Raw genomic sequence first — 23,586 nt, 5'->3', positions numbered from 1 at the left:
CTATCAGCACCAGATTTCCATCTAACATAGAAGTAGGCCATTTAGCCAATCAAATCTATGCCGGCTCATCAGCGCAATTTCATCCCCCCTGTGCCCCGTGGGCAGGCACGGTAGTGTAGCAGTTAGCGTAACGCTATTACAGCGCCAGCGACCCAGGTTCAATTCCTGCCGCTGTCTGTAAGGAGTTTGTACATTCTCCCCGTGTCCGCGTGGGTTTCCTTTGGGTGCTCCGGTTTCCTCCCACATTCCAAAAAGACGTACGGGTTAGGAAGTTGTGGGCATGCTATGTTGGCGCCGGAAGCGTGGCGACACTTGCGGGCTGCCCCCAGAACACTACGCAAAAGACGCATTTCACTGTGTGTTTCAATGTACATGTGACTAATAAAGATATCTCACCTCATCTCACTAATTTTCTCTGTAACCTGTTCTCCACACTCTCCCATCAATCCCCCCACAACTCCTCCAGATTCTACCACTCAAACTGCGGGCAACTTACAGCGGCCAATTTACCTATCAACCTCACATCTTTGGGACGCAGGAGGAAACCGCAGCACCCAGAAGAAGCCCACGTGGTCACAGGAAGAAAATGCAAACTCCACACAGACGGCGCTGAAGGTCAGGATTGAACCTGGGTCGCTGGAACTGTGAGGCAGCAGCTCCACTAGTTGCCCTGCCGTTCTTTGGACCCTCCATGTGTGTTCCTTGGACCCTCCATGTGTGTTCCTTGGACTGTCCATGTGTGTTCCCTGGACCCTCCATGTGTGTTCCTTGGACCCTCCATGTGTGTTCCTTGGACTGTCCATGTGTGTTTCTTGGACCCTCCATGTGTGTTCCTTGGACCCTCCATGTGTGTTCCTTGGACTGTCCATGTGTGTTTCTTGGACCCTCCAAGTGTGTTCCTTGGACTGTCCATGTGTGTTCCTTGGACCCTCCATGTGTGTTCCTTGGACTGTCCATGTGTGTTTCTTGGACCCTCCATGTGTGTTACTTGGACCGTCCATGTGTGTTCCTTGGACCCTCCATGTGTGTTCCTTGGACTGTCCATGTGTGTTTCTTGGACCGTCCATGTGTGTTCCTTGGACTGTCCATGTGTGTTTCTTGGACCCTCCAAGTATGTTCCTTGGACTGTCCATGTGTGTTCCTTGGACCCTCCATGTGTGTTCCTTGGACTGTCCATGTGTGTTCCTTGGACTGTCCATGTGTGTTTCTTGGACCCTCCAAGTATGTTCCTTGGACTGTCCATGTGTGTTCCTTGGACCCTCCATGTGTGTTCTTTGGACTGTCCATGTGTGTTTCTTGGACCCTCCATGTGTGTTTCTTGGACCCTCCATGTGTGTTTCTTGGGCCCTCCATGTGTGTTCAATTTCAAGATCTGTTTCTTTGTTTGATTTCCTGGTTCCCCTCTGCTAATTTTTAACCTGAGAACATCTCATTGATTACATTGTGTAATGGCTTCCTGAAAAAGGCAGGCAGCAATAGCTTGAGATAGAAGACAGCATTCAGTTCTTCTGCTTCCTAAAGGGAATCATGGCAGCAGGTCAAATCAGGAATGGAGCAGAGGGTTGTGTGTCACACTTTATGATCCCTGCCACAAGTTGCCTAACATAGATGCATTTAACAAAGGGTTGGAGAAACACATGGGGGAGAAGGGAATAGAAAGCTATACTGAGTGGGAGAGAGTTGGTATGGAGCACTGATGTACACCAGTTGAACCTAATAGCTTGCTTGTGCTCTGTAAATTCAATGCAATACTTTGTAACACTTTCCACTATCATACTACATTCCTGATGAGATTTTCTTGTTTGGACCTTTTTTTTAATGTCCCATTACAGGATGCAGGGTGTCACTGACAAGAACATCATTTATTTCCCATCCCTAATTGCCCTTGAGATGGTGCTCCCTTCTTGAACTGCTGCAATCCTTCTGGTGAAGGTGTTACCATAGTGCTGTTGGGCAGGGACTGGACCCAGTGGTGATGAAGGAATGGGAAGTCAGGACAGTGAAGGGCAAGCTACTGGTGGTGGCGATCCCATGGACCTCCTGCCCTTGATGGTGGAGTAAGGGGTTGGGGGGGGGTGATTACTGTCATAAAAGCCTAAGAAATGAATGGTATGCTTGTAGATGATACCCCATTTTGCCATTGTATATGGTTTTCTTGTTTGGAGAACTGAGCACTGTGGACTACAAAATTCTCCAATCCAGACTGGCAGTAGATCCAACTGGAACTGTAAAGAGGAAATTATTTGGACATCCACTCTCCACTACACCCCACCACATAATGTGCAGAAGGTCACCAAGCAATCAGATGACAAGGATACATCGTGAGTCAATAAACAGAGGTCTACGTAACAAAATAGACCTGGGATTAATGCTTCGTCATGTGTGCTTACTGTAGCTTCAGAAAACAAGCACACAGACTCAGCCCTCTAACATTTGCTTTGACTCCAAACAACTGTTTGATTCACCAGGAGGTATGAATTAGAATCAGAATCAGAGTCAGATTTATTATCACTGACTCAGATGACGTGAAATTTGTTGCTTTGCAGCAGCAGTACAGTGCTCCCAATTATTCCCAATAAGTTCTGATGATTTGCCTTCTGCATTATTTGTTTCACTGAGAGCTAAATTTCTCGTGGGCTTTTGTAGAATTTTCACAACTGAACTTCCTGTTTTTTGATTAATGACAGATTTTGCCACATGACTTCCTTTCTGTAACAACCTCTTGCATTCATTTAGCATCTTTAACATAGTGAAAGATCCCAAGATATTTAACTAAATGTAGCGTGTTAAAACTTTTTTGACTGTGAAAGAGATATCAGGACAGATGAAACCTGTCAGACGTTAAAACCTAGGGCATCTCAAATTCTGTAGGAGATGGAGTTATGAGTGTTTGTTATCTATCTCCTCTCTTGAATGGGTAGGCGGCTTGAAATTATTCCACAGAAGAGGCCATGATAAGCAGAGAATTCATTATTGGGTGGGGCAATGCACGAGTTGTACATGGGATCCCTTCCACAATAGATTAGGTTGTATATAACTAAACACACACAATGCACATTCCTCTGTTAACTCTGCAAACATCTGCATGGGATATCTGTGCCATTTGGAAGCACTGCACATGCAGAGGATTTTTAAGCCAGCATCATCAAAATATGTGTTCTACATTGTTGGACTCCGTAATGCCCGTCCAATAACCTGTGAGGGCAATTTGGTAAATATCACGAACCATGCATTAAGTACTTGAGCACTTGATAGAATTCTATCAGCAACAAATCCTATTCCATGAGATAGAATTTCTAGGCTATTACTGCCAAGCAGTGATGGGCAAATGAGGAACACTGCTGTTCAAAACAAACCAAAAACAAGTGGCTCACTTGTCAAAGACTTCCAGGCATTAGCATGAATCATCATCAGCCGTTTTACAATTCAAAGTGTCCAACTGGACAGCAGAGCAGCTGATTGACATGTGTGGGCTTGTCCTACAGCCCTGCCCCGACAACCATTTTACTGTGTGTTAATGTTAGCTATTACAAAACCTTTATAAGCGACCTTTGAGTAAACCAAGTCCCAAAAGAATGCACCTGGTGGCTCTCAAAAACATTAAATTCATTTTATTTCTCAACAAAAGTAAGCAGACTTGGTATCATCACTGTGTAAGTGCCCACACTGTGAGCACACCTTCAGAAACTGGTCTACCAGTTAGTTCACATACACACCACCACCAAGGAGGTTCAGCATGACCCTGGGCTGATTCTCCTCCCACACACTTTTCTCGGAGATCACCGCACTGTGATCTAGACTGACAACCATGCTTTACCTTCCTCTTTATCTTAAAATCTGAGATCAGCAAATGAGAGAACAAGGCAGAGACTCAACCCCAGACGCCTCCAGGCCGACACAGCTCACTGTCAAGGCATGAGGGGATTCCCAAACTGGGCCCTGACGGAAAAGCTTCCATCCCATTTTCAAAGACAGGACATAAAGGCTAGCGGATGTTCATCACTGTTGACATTAAGCTACAGGGGAAGTCAACTCATATCTGTCCTCGCGCTAGAATGAAAATACAGACTGGACACTTTCTGAACTTGGCCTCATGTCTGTATTGGGCACACAGGCTGAGCTGTGTGGCCTGTACAAGAGCTAAAAGAAACTTAAGGGTTGAGGGAATGTTTCAAGAAAAAGAAAGGTGGCTGTTCAAGAATAAAATGGCAAGAACACAGAATAAAATAAAAACATGCTGGTTTTTAAAATTACTAAGCGAACGTACTTGGCAGAAGCAGTGGGCTACACTTGAGGATCATTCCTGATGACAACTCAGGAGATGGAGCCTGAGAGACACTTACCTACAATCCACGTGTGACTTTACGAAGCCCGTTTACTCTTCACCCGAATCTGATCGGACTCTTTGGCCAAGGGTGGGTTCAGAACGGGCCCGAATTTGCGCTAGGCCTTGGGGAAGTTAGTTAGGGGAGAAGTTTGTTGCTTTCCGAAAAGGAAGCGGAGTGCGTTTTGCTGGTCTTCTTCTGCCAGCTTGCAGCTGCAGAGTAGCAGTGCTGATGTCATCAAACCACCGGTACTCAGAATGTAGCAGAAAAACACTTCCTATTCATGCCGGAGAAACTGAGAGTCAACCTATCACATCCTACTTTAGTCAGAGGAGCACCACGATAAGTCACCAATGTGTTTGCTACATTGCCTTGTTCAACAAGGAGAAAATCAAACTTAACCTGCAAAGATCTGCCTATAAACAGCACTTTCCTTGAGCGTTATGTGATTAAAAATCAATATAACCCAGAGTACAGCGGTCTGGAACAATTCCTGGGCCAATTCACACCACCTGTAAAATGCAACCAGGCAAACCTGTCAAGAGTCACCCTTGAGATGCCTTGATTATGATTCAGGCGTCATGGGATGACATCATTCGCTATGCCCTGTTCTTAGACCACATTGTGCGTGGAAATTTCTTCTCTCAGAGGATAATGAGCCTCTGGAATTCCCTGCCCTCCGACGGTGGTGGAGGCCAGATCATTAGATATATTTAAGGTGGCGACAGATAAATATTCAAAAGGTCGAGGAATTGAGGGTTCTGGGGAACTGGCACAGAAGAGGAGTTGAGGTCAGCATCGATCAGCCATGATCGAATGGCAGGGCAGGTTTGAGGGGCCGAGTGGCCTATTCCTGCTCCTATTGTCCTGTGATCTTGTCCTGGGAGGGCCCTGATCCCAGGACAACACGGTCCTTAATCCCACAGCATTGGGCCAGGAAGGCCGCAGTAAGTGGGATATTGACCTAATTTCACCAGCCACCAGGCCTTCCAATCTCCCAGCCACCTCTCTGATGTGTGACAACCAAAATATTAAGAGGAATAGATAGAGTGGACAGCCAGCGCCTCTTTCCCAAGGCACCAATGCTCAATACAAGAGGGCATGGCTTTAAAGTAATGGGTAGGAAGTTCAAGGGAGATATCAGAGGGAGGTTTTTTTACCCAGAGAGTGGTTGGGGCATGGAATGCGCTGCCTGGGGCGGTGGTGGAGGCAGGTACATTGGTCAAATTCAAGAGATTTCTGGATAAGCATATGGAGGAACTTAAAATAGAGGGATATGTGGGAGGAAGGGATTAGATAGTCTTAGGCGAGGTTTAAAGGTCGGCACAACATTGTGGGCCAAAGGGTCTGTATTGTGCTGTACTGTTCTATGGTTCTAACCTCCAATCCCTTTCACTTTGCTGCCAACCTGTCCCCAACACCCACAAGACCATGCCAGCCTCCCCGATCCCTCATTGCTAACTAAATGCAGCATGCCAATCTGTGAGTTACACTGCCTCTGTTGATCCTTCCTTCTTCAGCCTTTATTTGCTTTCTTCCTTGCAGCTGTATCTTCTGTATGCCTGCTGTGACTTTACTTTACCCTGCATGACTAGTCCTTTATTTGTGCTAAATACGAGCTTTATTCTTTTGATTTGGTCTCTCCTGTTAAATTCCAAGTTTTTTTTCCAAACATGAAGGCAACAGACAATATAGCCCAAACCAAAACCAGCCCTGGCTCTCTAAACAGTGATTAATACTTAAAGAAGCTTCTACATTAGTCTCCTCAAGGCTTTAGAAAACAGCACTGTCTGCACCGTAGTGGATAGCATTATATTGTTCAAGTCCCCCACCAAGTCAAGACATTCACTCCTGTCCAGTGAATTAAACACAAATATTTTGGGTAATGCAGTACTGCAGGAGTGCTGCACTATCATAGAGCCATGGAGTTATACAGCATGGAAACAGGCCTTTCGGCCCAACTGGTCCATACTGACCAAGATGCCCATCTTAGCTAGCCCCATTTGCCCGCATTTGGCCCATATCCCTCTAAACCTTTCCTATCCATGTACCTGTCCAAGTGCCTTTTAAATGTTGTTAATGTACCTGCCTCAACCACTTCCTCTGGCAGCTCATTCCATATACTGACCACCCTCTGGGTGAAAACATTGCCCCTTAGGTCCCTATTAAATCTCTTCCCTCTCATCTTAAACCCGTGCTCTCTAGTTTTTGATTCCCCAACACTGGGAAAAAGACTGTGTGCATTCACCCTGTCTACGCCCCTCATGATTTTATATGCCTCTGTAAGATCACCCCTCATTCTCCTGCGCTCCAATAAAAAAAGTCCCAACCTGATCAACCTGTATCCATAACTCAGTCTCTTGAGTCCCGTAATTGTCCAGAAAGTGGAGTAGAGAAGCAAAACTTGTGTCCTTTTTATGTATATCAAATTGCATTAGACGCTATTTTAGCCCTTTTTTGAAGTGGTTACACCCATTTCCTTTTGAAGTCCTGCCTATCTTGAAACTGGATCAGGTACTTCCTGTCCCTTAATGTTGATGTAACTTCACGATCATTTTTACCACACACAGAAATGTCATCAATGTGCCCAGCACCCATTAGTTATTGACAGAGATCGGTTCAAAAGCTTATGACGATTTTCATAATTAACTCACAGTTTAGCGAGGGGTATTCTGCACTGAAAGTAGTGACCCCTGCATGGTTTAGAGTGTGCCCCACCAGGTTATAGCTACCATGAGTTAAAAATCACACCCTGCAATTTTTATTAGTCTAAAAATACATTGCTAGTAGCCCTCATTACAGATCGAGGTTTCTGTGAGCAGCTAAGTATGGCTCGCTGTTCCTTTGATCAGCAGCCCTGATTCCGCCTCTGTGGCTGGGGAGCCCCTGCAGCAATGGTCATACTTAGAGGTGGGAAGGGGTCTTTCATGACGTATCACACCCCTCCCCCTACATATTACCCCCCCTCGCCCTACATATTACCCCCCCCCTCCCAACAGCACTGCTTTGACCTTGTCTCTATGGGTCAGCCCATACACGTACAAGCGCCTGCCTAGCAAGTAGCATTATGTGTGTGAAGCACACAGATCAGTTTTTAATGCTTCTTAAATGGTTTCACAATTCCTTAAAGCAAGCGTGTCCTAATTTAGTGATGACTTTTGATGACTTCCAAAATGGCATCAATCTTAGTTGCTTCAGTTTAGCTTGCCAGAGTCTAGGCAGTTGTTTGGAGACACATGAGACCTGCCAGAGGAAGTAGTTGAGGCAGGTACATGAACAACATTTAAAAGGTACTTGGACAGGTACATGGATAGGAAAGGTTTAGAGGGATATGGGCCAAATGCGGGCAAATGGGACTAGCTTTGATGGGAATCTTGGTCGGCATGGACCAGTTGGGCCGAAGGGCCTGTTTCCATGCTGTATGACTCTATGACTGCAGTTGCTGGAATCTGGAGGTCAAGCAGCATCTGTGGGAAGGGGGCGGGGAGGTAGAAGGAATTGTCGACATTTCGGGTCGAAACCCTACATCAATTCCTTTCCCCCCACAGATGCTACTTGACCCGCTGAGTTCCTCCAGCAGATTGTTTGTCGCCTTTGTAAGTTGCTTGTTGGGTGAAAGTTAAACTGAGAGTCCACTTCCTCTCTCAGATGAACATAAAGATTCTGTGCTGCTGTGTCAGAGGTACAGGAAGATCCTCCCAGCCGATATTTATCCCTCAGCTAATGTCACTAAAAAGCAGATTGTCTGATCATTAGCACTTTGCTTGCTTTTGCAAATTGGCTGCTGGTTTCCTGCATTACCAAAGTAACAATCTGCAAATGAATTTTATTGGCTGCAAAGTGCTCCTGGACATTCTGCAAGGATGTGAAAGATGCTAGAGAAATGCAGGTCCCTTGTTTCTTCCTGGGAGGAAGGGTTGGCAAACTGCTCTCTCCAGACCTGGGGCGATGTGCCGACTTTGCAACAATGTGGTCTCTCTCACGCTAGGAGGGGTAAAAGCTGCAAGGTTTTATTTTGGACAGGCATGATAAAAATGCCTTTAAAATGAAAAGCCTGCTCAAAACACACTTCTCCATTCAAAGGTCCAAGAATTCATTCCAAGCTTCCCAAAGTCTCAGCCCTTGCCTGCATAATAATCCAATCTAAGGTGGGAATGATTTATACCTCCCGTCAGATAGTGCTGACAGCTTGGCACACACACTCACGGCATCTGCTACATATAAATAATGCCAACCTACTGTGGTGCAAGGGTGAAGGACTGCCAATATCAAATGAGGTCATGCAGCACCAAGCCTTCTAAATCTGTGCAAAACCTCTGCCCAATCAGCTCTGTCACTGGGAATTTATTCAATGGTTTATCGGTGGGATTTTCATTGGGCTAGGCTACCTGATTAGCGGCCGGGACAAACTGGACCAGAACAAGGGGGAAACGTCCCAATTTCCTGTGATTACACTGGCAAAGGCGCTGATGCAGCACACTCATTTGGTTACCAAATTCCTGACAACCTGAGTGAAATTTGGACACCGTCCCCAGGAAACAGATGACTGGAACCAAACCACGTGCCAAAACCAGCAAAGAGTGGTGTGGCATTCACAAGCAGCTCTCCACTGAAGCCACAGTGTTGTTTGATTCACTGAAAGGCTGCTTACGTTGTGAACTGAAGTACTAGCCATGGACAGGGCCCTGCTCCAATCTTCTGTGATTATCTGGCAGAATTTTAAAAAAACAAGATTCCTCTGAACCTATACAGATCCTTGTCATTTCTCCTGGAACCTTTCTCCTGATTCCGGCATCCACCCAGAAATGCAACTTCTTGTTTCCCTTATTTCACCCACCTGCCTCTAATTCCGAGGTGACGCCCTGTTGATTGAGGGGTCTACAACTGGAAGGATCCAATGTTTTGGCTGTTAATTGGTATGCGATGTCCCCAGCTGACCTTTGTGACAGCCATCAGGATCGAACTCTTGTATGAAGAGTACCCCTTCAACACTGGGTAGCACAGTGGTTCAGATAGTAGAGCCCCTCAGCCCCCAGAGATCTGGATACAACTCATTGTAATTTGCTGCCTATAAACAGGGAATCAGCTGACGCACTTATTTGACCCCCGGTAGTCACACTAGGCCAAGAGTGAAGCAAACTGCACTTCCTCAGGACAACCAGGATGCTGCCTGGATTAAATGACGTGTGCTATAAGGAGAGGCTGGACAAACTAGGGTTGTTTTCTCTGGATCGGCGGAGGCTGAGGGGACATCTGATAGAAGTTTATAAAATTACGAGGGGCATGAATGGAGTATACAGCTGGTATCTTTCTCTCAGGGTCAAAATGTCTAATACAAGAGGCCATGCACTTAAGGTGAGGGGGGAAAGTTCAAAGGGGATGTGCAGGGCAAGCTTTTTTTTACACAGAGAGGGGCGGGTGCCTGGAATGCGCCGCCAGGGGTGGCAGTGGAGGCAGATACGATAGAAGTATTTAAGAGGCTCTTAGATAGGCACATGGATATGCAGTGAATGGAGGGATATGGATATTGTGCAGACAAGAAGGGATTAGGCATCATTAGTTTAATTAGTTCGGCAGATACATTAGGGACATTTAAGAGACTCTTAGATCACCACATGAATGATAGAAAAATAGGGGGCTATGTGGGAGGGATGGGTTAGATAGATCTTAGAGCAGGATAAAATATCGGCACAACATTGTGGGCCGAAGGGCCTGTACTGTGCTGTAGTGTTCTGTGTTCTATGTTCTACAACATCATGGGCTGAAGGGCCTGTTCCTGCGCTGTATTGTTCTATGTTCTAATCACTTTAACTTTATTCCAACAAATGCTTATGACCAAAATGTTCTGGAGTATGTGAGGAAAGAAGCAGACTCTACAGATGCTGTTTGATCTTCTGAGTAAAGGGAAAAAATCTGTAGATACTGGAAATCTGAAATAAAAACATAAAATGCTGGAAACACACGGCAGGTCAGGCAGCGTCTGTGGATATTCGTGTTAAGAACATCTACTTCTGTAATTTTCTGTATATGTGTTATTGGAGTGTGGGGGGACACTACTAAGGCCAACAACTATTGCCCATGAGAAACAAAGGACTGCAGATGCTGGAATCTAGATGAGAAACACTATAATACTGGAGGAACACAGCAGGCCAGGCAGCATCTGTGGAGAAAAGCAGGCGGTCAATGTTTCGGGTCAGGACCTTTCTTCAGGACTGAAGATAGGGAATGGGAAAGTCCAATATCTAGGAGGGAAAAGCAGAGTAGTGACAGGTGGACAAAAGAGGGGAGGCGGGGTGGGCACAAGGTGGTGATAATTAGATGCGGGTAAGAGATCATGATAGGCAGGTGCGGGGGAGAAGGGGAGAGCAGATCCACCGGGGGATGGCTCAAAGGTAAGGAGAGAAAGGAAAAACAAAGGGGTAGAAAAAAGAGAGAGAGGCGAGGAAAGGGAAGAAGAGAAGAAGCATGATTGGAGTGTGTGTGGTGAAGGGGGGGGTGAGGATTACTTAAAGTGGGAGAATTCAATGTTCATGCCGTCAGGCTGCAATGTTCCAAGATGGAAAATGAGGTGCTGTTCCTCCATTTTGCGCTTGGGATTCTCCTGGCAGTGGAGAAGTCTGAGGACCGACATCCCCACGGTGCTTGGGCAATTTCTCTCTTAAAGGTAGTGCTTCAAGGACCTATTGCTTAATCAACTTAGACATATATAGCATGGAAACAGACTGTTCAACCCACTGAATCTACGTTGATTGTCAACCACCCATTTACACTAATCCTATATTAACCTCATTTTTTATTCTCATATACTTATCAACTCCCCCCAGATTCCAGCACTCACCCACTAATCTTTGGAATGGCCGAAGAAACTGGAGGAAATCCACACAGTCATAGGGAGAGGAAAGGAGAACTCCACACAGACAGCACCTAAAGTCAGAATTGTTCCTGGATCTCTGGTGCGGTGAGGCAGTGGATCTACTGTCTGTGGACTGTGCAACCCACTGTTCAAGGGGTAATCTTCATACAGGAGTTCGACCCTAACGGTAGCCACAAGGGTCAGTTGGGGACATTGCACACCAATTAACAGCCAAAATATTGGACCCTTCCAGTTATAGACCTCTCAATCAATAGGATGTCATCTCAAAATTAGAAGCAAATCATTGGTAGGTGATATAAGGGAGGTCACCTTTCCACAAGAGATGGTGAAAAGGTGGAACTCTCTCCTTTAAGAGCCCATGGATTCTGCAACAACTGAAAATGCCCAAGACAAAGGGTGACAAGATTTATTAGGCAGGGGTGACAAGTAGCTAAATGGTCTCTTAACCTTTGACAGCGAACTTTAGTCAGTAAGTGTGTTGGATGTTGCCAGTTTTGTACAATGTATGATGCTCATCGACCAGCATCATGCACTGACTCCCCTCAAACGACTGGCCTGGAAATTGTTCCAACCATGTTTCTTGCATTAAACCAATGTTGTGGGTCATCTTGATGCTGCTTGACAAAGTCAGATAAAGAGATTTGCAAGAAACAATCTGTTGGAGGAGCTCAGCATCATCCATGGGGAGTGGGAAGAACTGTCGATGTTTCGGGTCAAAACCCTGCATCAGGACTGGAGAAGAAGTTATTTTCAGTTGCGAGATTCATTGAACAAGGTTTCTGGATTTCCCTGTGTAAGGTTTCACTGAAACCGACATTGGAGGTGTTACCCACTGATGTGCTGCAAGCTCTCACAGTTCAAAGAACGATCTCTGAAGCAGCTCTTAAAAGGGACACATGAGAATACACAGGTACAGTCTTCCAGCTACAGAGTAATGTTGCTACTGAATGAATGGTTTTTGAGTTCTGATGCAGGGGCCTGGACTTGAAACATTAACGGTTTCTCTCTCCACAGATGCTGCCTGACCTGCTGAGTATTTTCAGCATTTTCTGTTTCTATCCCATCTCCTCAAGGTTCAGTGCCAAGACCCTAAAACGTGGTCTGTCCCCACAGAGCCTTTGCACCAAGCTTCAGTGTATCCCTCAGCATGTACGCCTGCACCTTGGAATGCGCCAGCCAGCAGCGTTTCAGCAATTTAAGTGGCAATGTGTCCAAATGGTTGGTTAGTAACCTAAATGGCCAATAAGGCACAATATTAATGAGCTTCTAGATACAAGTCCATCCCTGCGGTCTGAAGGAAAAGTAGATAAATTCACCTTTCCCTGAGCGTGGAGTTGGGGTGACTTCCCTTTAAGCAATGGTGAGCAGTCAGCTGTGTGATTTGGCAGCATGATCCTGAGGCTAGGAAGCTGGGAATAACCATATCCCTGACCTCCATGGGCAAAGCAGTCGAAGTACTCATGCAAGGTTATGTTTGAGGTTGGAGGAGATCACTGATCTCAGTGAGGACAAAGAATGCAGTTTGAGGGTTGGCTCACTAAATAGCAAGGGTTCAGGGGAAACCAGGTTAGTAAACCTACTTGTTCAGCGAGTAGATAAGAACTATTGTTTCTCAGACCAGTGGGTTGAAGATCTCACCAGAGTCCATACAAGTTTTGTATGTTATACCACTGCTGGTGTTACTTGGGAGAGTTTCACTGGAGAAAGATCTATCAATGAAAACATAACTACCACCAAAAACTGAGAAGGCAAATTTCCTGATAAGTGCTAAGGCACCCAGAAAAGTGTGGGAAATCAATCTATTGTGGGTTAACTCAAATTTCAGTGGATGGTTACATTTTTTATTGGTGTTGAGTAAATTAAGTTCTGTCCCATGATAAGATATTTATTTATTAGTCACATGTACATCGAAACACACAGTGAAATGCATCTTTCTGCGTTACTGAGAATGTGCTGGGGGCAGCCCGCAAGTGTCGCCACTCTTCCGGCACTAACGTAGCATGCCCACAGCTCCTAACTTGTAGGTCTTTGGAATATGGGAGGAAACCGGAACACCCGGACAAAGCCCATGCAGACACAGGGAGAATGTACAAACTTCTTACAGACAGCGGCGGGAATTGAACATGGGTCGCTGGCACTGTAATAGCGTTATGCTAACCACTACACTACCGTGCTGACCTGAACCCACCAGCAGAAACACAAGCCAGGAACTTGGAATTGATAACATTGTGCAGACAATGAATTGGAGACGGTGGGATTTATATCTTGCTTCACAGCAAATAGTCCACTGTACACGATTTATTCAGAAAACCCAGTCTGTTTAAAAGCTACAAGTGTAGACTATTTGAACCCATGTGCTTGCTCCACCATTCAACGAGATCTGGCTGATCTTCTGTCTCCCTGCCATTTTTCCTGCACTTTGCCCACTTCCTTCACTAAACGCATGGAAGACACTAGAAACCACAGAACTCTGGATCAAAAAAAGGAAAATCTTTTCTCTGCACAGAAGGTTGTAGAGAATGCGTCACTGGAGTTAGAACCTGCATCATGTCAGTAGTTAATAATAATTCTGTTTGTGAGTACAGGAGTTAAAGAGTATTGGGACCAGGGTGAATCCATGGGACTATGATTAATCATGTAAAGAGTAAACACCTATGCATGGTGGTTGGGTGAGTGGGCTTGTTTCCACACTAGTGTTTCTTGGTGACTAATGTCTAATGATACTTCCAGTAGGATATAAAAATCAAAGCCAAGCAGCTGGTCGTCAGCTTCCCAACACACTTTCCCCTCTTATCCATTCAGCATCTTCCCAGCAAAAGACTGGAGACTTCCAAGAAACTTAGACAGCAAGTTCTAAGATGTTCAGACACCATTATGCTACCAATACTTCAGAGTCCTTACCCATAAAACGTTTCCCTTACTAACGGCATGTGTTGTACAGATAACTCTTTGTGGACCTCCTTGCAGATGACATTATTACTGAAAGACCCATTGAGAGAAAGGAATCGTCTCTGGAGCTGAACAATAAATCATAAGAAGCATCCAAAGTTCCTGTGTGGGTATTTCATCTGGATTTAGTTTAATTTCCAGCGCTAAGTGCTGCTATGTCAAAGTACATAGGGCAGAGTTCATTATATAGGAAACAGCCTGGATTCATTTGTACCTCATCACAGTCAGCAGTGGAGACCTTTTGGTGACATATAATTATGTCCGAGTGAGGCATTCACTATTAAAAAACAATAGATTGTGTTGTTTAAAGCTTCCTTTTTCCAAAAGGCCATTTACTGTCTTCTGTAACATGGCATGAGTGAATTGCAATCTGTTTTACTCTCCAAACTCGGAGTGGACAATGTGGAGACTTATCCACTGGAGAATGACAGGGCAGATTGTGTTCAGTTAACTCTATCTTAGCACTGCGGGGTGGACCATGTACCGGCTGACCGGGTGCAGATGAAACGTAGTCCTTTCTATTGTGGTATGACAGAGCATACCATAGATAGCTTATTCATCATGGAGTAACAGAGCAGAATACACAGAGTCTATTCTATTGGAGAATGACAGGCAAATCATGTACAGCCTGTTCTAAAATGGTGTGACAGGGTAGAGTATGTAGCCTATTCATCAAGTGTTGACAGTGCAGAACATACACAATGTATTCATCATGAAATGATGCGGTACAGCATAGAGAGGCTATTCTATCATGGGTTCACCATACAGAGTCTCTGCACCAAGTGATGAGTAGACCGTACATTGTCTATAACATCATTAAGTGATAGAGTAGATCAATAGTCAAATCTATTGACTGATGAATTTTCAGTCTAATTCATTTCATGTCTGGAATTGCTGGTTGGTCGGTTAATTATTACTGTAAATTACCCTCAGTGTGGGTGGGTGATAGGAGAATCAGGCTGAAATCATAGAAAGCATTCTATCTGGATACTGGTTGCCATTAGTATGGCAACTGCTCTGCCTGGGACCGCAAGAAACGACAGAGAGTTGTGGACACAGCTCAGCACATCACGGAAACCATCCTCCCCTCCATGGATTCTGTCTACACTTCTTGCTGCCTCGGTTAAGCAGCCAACATAATCAAAGACCCCACTCACCCCGGACATCCTCTCTTCTCCCTTCTCCTACCGGGCAGAAGATACAGAAGCCTGAAAGCACATACCACCAGCCTCAAGGACAGCTTCTATCCTGCTGTTAAAAGACTATTGAATGGTCCCCTTGTATGATAAGATAGGCTCTTGACCTCACAGTCGACCTCGTTATGGCCTTGTACCTTATTGTCTGCCTGCAATGCACATTCTCTGTAACTGTAACACTTTATTCTGCATTCTGTTATTGTTTTCCCTTGTACTACCTCAATGCACTGATGTGATGAAATGATCTGAATGGATGGAAAAGTTTTTCACTGTACCTCAGTACATGTGACAATAATAAACCAATTTACCAAATTAATTGGCATGTGTGAGAGAACAGCTTATAGGGAAATAATTGGAAGAATGGGATTGCTTTGGAAACCAGTATAGACCCAACGGGATGAATGGCCTCTTCTATGTCATATTAAATTTAAAAAATAAATCAGAAATTATTTAAGTAGATTTTTCATCATTTTCATTTTCCATTCCAAACCCATTCTGACCTGTCAGTGCTCTTCCATACTTTCCCAATGCAGCAAAACCTCAAGATATTTCTCCTTTAACAGTTTCTCAGAATTCAACCCTGAACTTCCTGTAAATAGACCCTGATGCCACATTTCCAGTTCAGGGAGCCACACAGCCTTTTGGCAATCATTTATTACTTGTATTCTTGAATGAGTTTATTGGGCTCAGCAACATATCCAAATGGCTGGTTAACAACCTAAATAGTCTATAATGCACAATATTAATGAGCTTCTAGCTACATGCATCATTAGCAGAGCTGCATTATAGGATAATGCATTACAGGTGACATATGTAAGTAATAAACTTCAGATTCCGAGGGTGTGCTGGTTATAATGAGCTTCCGTCTGCTCAGTGTAAAACAAGGCTGAGCGGGGTAAAGATTCAGAAAGCACAATTTTCCAAATAAAAATGATGTTTTGCAGGTGAGCATGCCAAGGATGTATCTGTATTTCCAAACTGAAATCATTAGGTATCACATCTTTAGCAGATGATCTCCTGAAGGCAGTGAATAGAGTGGTGATGGCCAAAGAGAGGTACAAATTCCAAAACTCAGTGGGTCCTCAGGAAAGCAAGAAGTGAGAGTTACATTTTGCCTCATTTTTGTCTCTTCCTCCTTAGTAGACACTCACTCAGACAGTTTAGTCCCTTGCCTTAAAATATGAATTTGGCTGTGGTCTGATTAGTTAAAGACGGAAGGCACCACAGCCAAACAGAAACTTACATCATCTCCTTTGAACAGAGGAGTATGATGTTAATAAAATAGGCCTTGAATAAAAAGGAAAGGGGCCAGAAACTGGAGAATACACAGTGATTAAAGGAATGATTAGAGGGAAGATGAGGAAAAAGAATTTCACTTAGAATTTACTGAGGGTCCAGGACTCCCTGCCTGAAAGGGTGGGAGAAGCAGAAACCCTCATCACAGAATCTGGAAGTGCACTTGAAGAGCCATGATCTGCGGAGCTCATGGGGTGGGATTAATCTGGGTAGCTCTTTCTAACCAGGATAGACATGAAGGGCCAAATGGCCTCCTTCTGTGCCATTAATTTTCTATGATTTCTACACATGATTTCTATGCACGTTCCCACTTTTTGCTTGTTTTGTTGTACAGCAACTGATGCACTTCACCAGGAATTAGTTTTCATTCGAAGGGCTGAATTGCCTCCTTCTATGATGTTAAAAATCTAAGGACCCTTGGGAAAATCTTTTTGTAAACTGCCCTGGGGTGAAGTCCCCTGATGTGGCAATAAGGCCACAATCAACTGAATGGGAGCAGTTCAGAGAGACCTTGGTTGGCACAGATCTGTACCATACCAGATGGTACAGTCACCCAGTCGCTTTTCAATTAAGTCACTGTGTCCATCCAAAACCCACTGGTCTTCTGACAAAGAACAATTCATGATTGAGTTAGCCTCTCTCGCTTACTCTAAAGTCCAAGAGAACATGCAAGATGAGACCTACTCAAGGACCACTGGGGGAAATGTCAGCCCCAGCAAATCTCCTCTGCTCACAGTATGTGAGAGGACACAGTCTGTGTGGTGCCTTCAAAATAAAGAATGAGACTGTTCAACGTGTGACTGTAATGTATGAATGCATGAACTGTAAGTATGCAAAACACTGTGCATAGTCACACTTTCCTACCAAACTCCTTTCTGAAATAAAATATTTTTGTAAATTACAACACTTCTAAATCCATTCACATAATTTGGGCATCGTTGGCAGGGCCAGCATTTATTGCATATCCTTAATTGCCCGTGAAGTGAGTGGTTTGTTGGTCCACTTCAGAGGGCAGTGAAGAGGCAACCACAGTGCTCATGGCTGTGGTGTTAAGCACAGGCCAGATCAGGTAAAGACAGCAGATTCCTTCCCTAAACAAAAAGGTTTTCTTACAATAATCCAGTTGTTTAAAAGAAACCATGATTAGTGCTAATTTTTCATTCCAGAATTTTTTAATAACTGAACTTAAGTGTTTCAGCTGCCCTGGTGGGGTATGGACGCATGTGTCCCAATATGAATTCTCGTTTCTGAGGTTCTATATTAAAATAACCTCAGTACACAGGTTCTTCACAGCATCTCTGATGTGGTTGCAATGATGTCACTGGCCACGTGGAGAAGTTTCTGAATATCTCTGACAAAAGTGCCCCAGAAACAACACACAGCCAAGGTCACAGAGGTGCGTCTAGAAGATCAACAATCCAGGTTCAATCTTGACCTTGCGTGCAGTCTGTGCGGAGTCTGCATGTTCTCCGTGACCAGGTGGGTTTCCTCCAAGTGCTCGGGTTTCCTCCCACATCCCAAAGATACACGGGTTGGTAGGTTAATTGGCCACAGTAAATTATCCCGTGTGTTTGTTAGGGGGTGTTGACGGGAACTTGGGGGAGCCTAAGATAGGATTGGTGTAGGTGTGGTATAAATGGTGCTTGATGGCTGGCAGAGGCTCAGTGGGCTGAAGGGCCTGCTTCTGTGCTGTATGACTCTAACTCTACTGCCTGATGCTGTCGTCATGTTCAGTCATAAAACCAATCCTTCTTAATCCAGGTTTCCACAGTCTTTCCTCCTAAGTTATGACAAATAAATAGTAAAGAACACAGGCAGAAAGTTGCCCCCAGGACAGTATCCTCATCAATGAGCTGAAGGTGTGCAGGGCAACAAATTCACTGCATCCACAACTTTAACCAAATCAGTAACCCATTAAAAACACAGTGCGTCAATGAGAATGTGATCTAGGGCTCATTTATAACACGGCACAGTGAGCCATCAGATTTCTGAACAGTCCGTCAACCCATGAACACTACCTCATTATTCCTTTTTTTGTACTATTTATTTATTTTTGTATTTTATAGTCTTTGCACTGTACTGCTGCCACAAAACAAATTTCATGTCGTATAAGTCAGAGATAATAAACCTGATCCTGATTCTGATTCATGAATTCATTAAGGCTTATACATACCAATTATAACCAATGTTACAAGATCGTGAGATCACTTAAGGTTACTTCAGGATTAAACACACATTGAATAAAAAAACTCAAAGGATGGGATAAAGCTTTAAGCCAACTGAGCATAGAACTGGTGGATTATAGAACGAAGGTGATCGACTTTATGTGCAACAGACCAAGATGACCCAAAAATCGACTCTAATGTAGATAATAAAAAAAGTCCTCACATTAAAAAAAACTTTCTTGGTGGCATGCTAATTTTTAATGTGATGTCTTGGAGTGAGTTGATGCCTGATGTGCCTATACAATGCCTCATAGACTTGTCAATCCACCTCTTGAAACCCAGACAACAGATCATTGAAACAGAAGGTAGCAGCATAGAAACAAACCATTTGGCCCACTTTCTGTGCCATTTTCTGTTTCTATATAAATTTCACTACTCTTTTTCCGATTATGGTTTGGAATTTTGCATTCAGACCATCAAATTCTTTTGTTGTAACAAACCATCTGCTGGAGAAACTCAGTGGGTTGAGCAGCATCTGTGGGAGGAAAGGAATTGTCAGCGTTTCCTTTCCTCCCACAGATGCTGCTCGACCCACTGAGTTGCTCCAGCAGATTGTCTGTGCTCCAGCTTCCAGCATCTGCAGTCTCTTGTGTCTCCAAATGTTCTTGTTGACCTCCCCTTTGGTTACTTACCTCGAATTGTCAGCTTTTCAGTTAAAGCAAACCCTCTGTCTTTAATTCATCACAACCTTTCATAATATCAATGACTTTTCTACAATTATGCTTCACCTTGGCTCCAAAAATTAAAGGCCTGTATATCTAAGCCTTTCTTAACAACAGTTATTTCTCAATCCTGACTATTTAATTTTCCACGGGATGTGGGTGTCACTGGCAATACCAACATTTATTGTCCATCCCTACTCAATCCTGAACAGAGGAGGCAGTTAAGAGTCAATCACGGTTTGGAGGCACATATAAGTTGGAAGAGTTAAGGATGGATTACCTTCTCTGAAATAAGAACACTAGTGAACCAATCATTCAGCTTTTTATTTAATTTCTTAACTTACCTAGCTGCCTTGGTGGGACTTGAACTCCAGATCAGTGGGCCCAGGTTTCAGGATACTAGTCCAATGTCTTGACCACTTTAAAGGAATCTAAGGTGCACCTCTTCCATCGCTTTTGAGCCCAGAAGAAAACTGAAGACGATAATTCATCCGGACCTAACCCAGTCTTTTGCCAATTCAATATTATTCCCCGTTATTGTATTCCATGCCTCTAGGTAGAGAGGCAAGGATAATTTTGCCCCCTCTTATGCTCTTTATCTATTTCACAAATAATTATATCTTTACTGCCTTGAATCATTTAAGGATAATTTATTTTTACTAATCAAATTTCTGGAATGGTTTATGGTACTACATCTGCCAACTCTCTCTGCCCTCCTGCAATCTTTAATAACTCACACAACCTCCACTATAGAGCCATAAGTAAATGTTGATGTTGTCCCCCACAGTTCTGTTACTCCGTTCTATTTATAGCTAGATTTCTCAATGGCCCTGCCCTGTTTAAATGTTATGAGGATCGCAAAGGGATATTCTTTAGCGCTATTGCCTTATTGGCAGAACAATCCTGAATTAGAACATCAGGATCCTCAAATTAATGGGAAATCTAATTTAAACTTTAAAGTTGGCCAGCAAGGCTTCATTTTACGCATGTAGGAATCCCACATGCTTGTAGACTCCTAGCCTGGAGCAAGCAAATTATTATAAATTAATATTCTATTAATGATCCAATCCACACAAAACTCTTGACACATAGGAATCAATTTGTTCAGATAGCACCATTCCATCCTTTCATTAACTGGTGCACATCCCACCATGGAGTGCAACAGAAGTGATCTTGCTGGTCAATAAACTGGGCCACACTTTAAAATAAATCTCAAATCTCCCTTTCTCTACAAATAAATTATTTTTAGTCAGAACTATCCAACATTCAGTGATTCATTTTTCCAAGGCACTGCTCAACCAAATGTACTTGGAGAGAGAAGAATTATAAATTTGAAACCACGCAAGATTTATATCGAAAGGAACACGAGAGCCCTTGAATGTGGTTACAGTTCAGGGAAGGAAATTGCTTATAAGCTGAATGACAGACATGGTTCTGTTCTGAATTGGGGCTTTCTCTCCCCTATAGAAGACTGCAAAATTCAGGGATGAATGGAGTTTAACAATTCACCTCCTGGACATCTTTTATAGAAAAGTTATACTACTGTTCCTTTCTAACCCGAGACATTGTCCATTTGCTTTGATGGACTGGGGGAATTGAATTTGCTTGCGGGTATTGAAAGTATGCAAGAGTATTGACCACTGATTGTACCCACCTCCCACCTGTGGTTCTAATGAAATGAATGGATCTGAACCCTTGAGAGTAGGGCATTTAGACAGGCACATGAACAGGCAGGAAATGGAGGGATATAGACCAAGTGCAGGCAGATGGGATTCATTTAAATTGGGCATCATGGTCGGCCCAGAAATCGTGGGCTGAAGGGCCTGTTACTGCACTGTACTTTTCTATGTTCTATCTCACTGGCAGCCGATAGATACTCTCACCGTCAGAAAGCACTGGTGACTAAACATCCTTAAAACATCATTTTAAGAGCCGGCAGTTGTTTAGGTCAACATTTAACCCTCTTATAGCATCACTGAAAACAGATGAATTGGTCTCTCACCTTATTGTGATAATGCTGCTATCGACCTGTTTGCCTGCAGTGTAGGAGCTGCACTGAAAGGCAATTAATTGGGTGACTTCCTTTGAGACAGATACAAGCAGGCACGAATAGACCAGCCAATCCATCAGACCTAGCCCCACTGTTTCAATGATGCATTGGGCTGGTGGGGGTGAGTAAGGGGGTTGTTGCTGTACAACTGGACAACATTGATTTACTTTTGTCAAGTACTTGTGGTGAGTGGAGTTGGGAGGGTGGGAAATGCAAGTGGAAGATGGTGGGAGAGAGAGTCATCAGGACCGGAGAATTTAAGGTAAAAGGGTAACAAATATACAAGTAAGATGCTGAATGAAGTGACGTTCAAATTCCCAGAGAGCATATTGTAGCTGTGAAGTTCCCTGGCAAGACTACACATGCAACAAAGTATACAATGCCACAATGGAAGCATTCACATCATAGGCACGGGAGTCTCTTGGGCTGTTGCTCCTGCAATCGTCATTCACTGTGTACACCAGTTCCACAGTACTGGCCAATGGAAGGATCCGTGATCTTGGTGGACAAGCTTGAGAAGAAGACAAGTGTGAGCAGTTCTTTGCACTACACATTAGATAGGACATACAGGTGCGGGAACAAGCTTAGAGTAGCTTAACCAGTCAGATATTTGAACTCAAGGGTTAAATTATATTAAAAAAATCACACTTATTAAGTTGTAGTCTCTGGAATTTTGGAGATTAACAAGTAATTTACTTGAAGCCTACATGATATTAGGGGGGAATTAATGGGTAGGTAGACAGTCTAGGATCCTAGACTTGGTTGACACATCTGGGATTAGAGGACACAGTCTGAAAATTAAAGCCATGTTTTCAGTTCCACCCACAGACACCAACTGATATGAGATCTATTGTTAATTTTTAAGAGCAACTATTAGAATTTTGTCAGCCAAAGGTATTGTTGGATGTGGATACAAGGGAATTTGTCTGGATTAGATCATCGGTGAACCATGATGTTATTGAATGGTGGAATTGGCTTGAAGACTTAAATGGCTTCCTCCTGTCCCAACATTCTAGCCCTGGATTAAGAGTGGTAGAAGCAAAGGGTTTAATTTAATAAGATAGGACCCTGCAGCCATATATAGAGAGAACCTCACAGAGTTTGTCAATAGGATCATAAATGTAGACAGCACTTATGTCAGAGCAGGAAGGTAAGAAGACTCATACTCCAGATTGTTATGGCTAAATATAGGACATGAAATACTCCTGTTACAAGCAAGTGATTAACAGTTGGAACAGGTTGCAGGAAGAACAAATCAAGATCAAGACACAAGACTCCTTTAAGAATCACTGCTCTGCTGCAATAGTGTTGACATCTGCAAGGTGGGACCAACTGGGAACAACACCCCCTTCCATCTGAATCAAACTTCAGTAAAATTTAAAAAGATAGAGTGTATTGAAGAGAAATAAACAGCTGGGCGAGAGAGATGAGATTAAAATTGATTGGGTTGACCTGATAATAACCTGTGTTGTTCACGAACATTGAAGGAAAAATAAAATCAGGTCACTATGAAAGACTCACAGGGTGAAAGCTTCATGCAGTATTTGTCGAAACTACAAGTTTAATTCCTGGCATCAACTCAGTTAGATTTTCTATTTATTTTCCTAAGTAAGGAATAATATTATACTTTGATGGTTTATTAAACTTCTAGATCCGTGGCCTTCCTTTTAAATCTTGGCATGGCCCCTCCTCTCTATACCAATGATTTCTTTCACCTGTTTCTCCCTGATGGCCGAGGCTATTCTCTTGCATTTTACCATGTGTGCTCCCCTCTCAGCCTCCACATTCTTTCGATCGTGACATCCAACAGTTCATTGCTTAAACCACACTGCCGCTTTCAGTTGTCTCCCAAGAACATTCTCCCCCTGTTAATCTTTCATCTGTTTCTCTTGCACAGTGCACCTTTGCATACTGATTTATTGAGCACCCTGGAGTTGAATCTCTACAAGTCATAAAGCAAGCGTTTCCAGTGTGGCTCTGAAGATTGGGCTGTTGTTATAAAGGGTCGC

The 23,586-nt window shown here is 43.7% G+C and overlaps 1 protein-coding gene across 4 annotated transcripts in view; it reads right to left on the bottom strand.

Moving 5' to 3' along the window:
• The window catches only part of celf2 (cugbp, Elav-like family member 2), a 633,618-nt gene that overhangs the window by 313,664 nt on the left and 296,368 nt on the right, over positions 1–23,586 (bottom strand). Inside the window, exon 1 of one of the 4 annotated variants that reach the window (XM_052034300.1) lies at positions 4,344–4,550. The exons of the other annotated variants lie outside the window; for them this stretch is intronic. The gene's annotated coding sequence lies outside the window, so the exon portion shown is untranslated. Of the gene's footprint in view, positions 1–4,343; positions 4,551–23,586 lie in introns of those variants that run through there. 4 annotated transcript variants of the gene reach the window in all.

The sequence above is a fragment of the Pristis pectinata genome, chromosome 19 (genome assembly GCF_009764475.1).
Source record: "Pristis pectinata isolate sPriPec2 chromosome 19, sPriPec2.1.pri, whole genome shotgun sequence".
Classification (NCBI taxonomy): Eukaryota; Metazoa; Chordata; class Chondrichthyes; order Rhinopristiformes; family Pristidae; genus Pristis; species Pristis pectinata.
The sequence above is the reverse complement of the archived record's forward strand: the minus strand, read 5'-3'. Positions and strand labels throughout refer to the sequence as shown.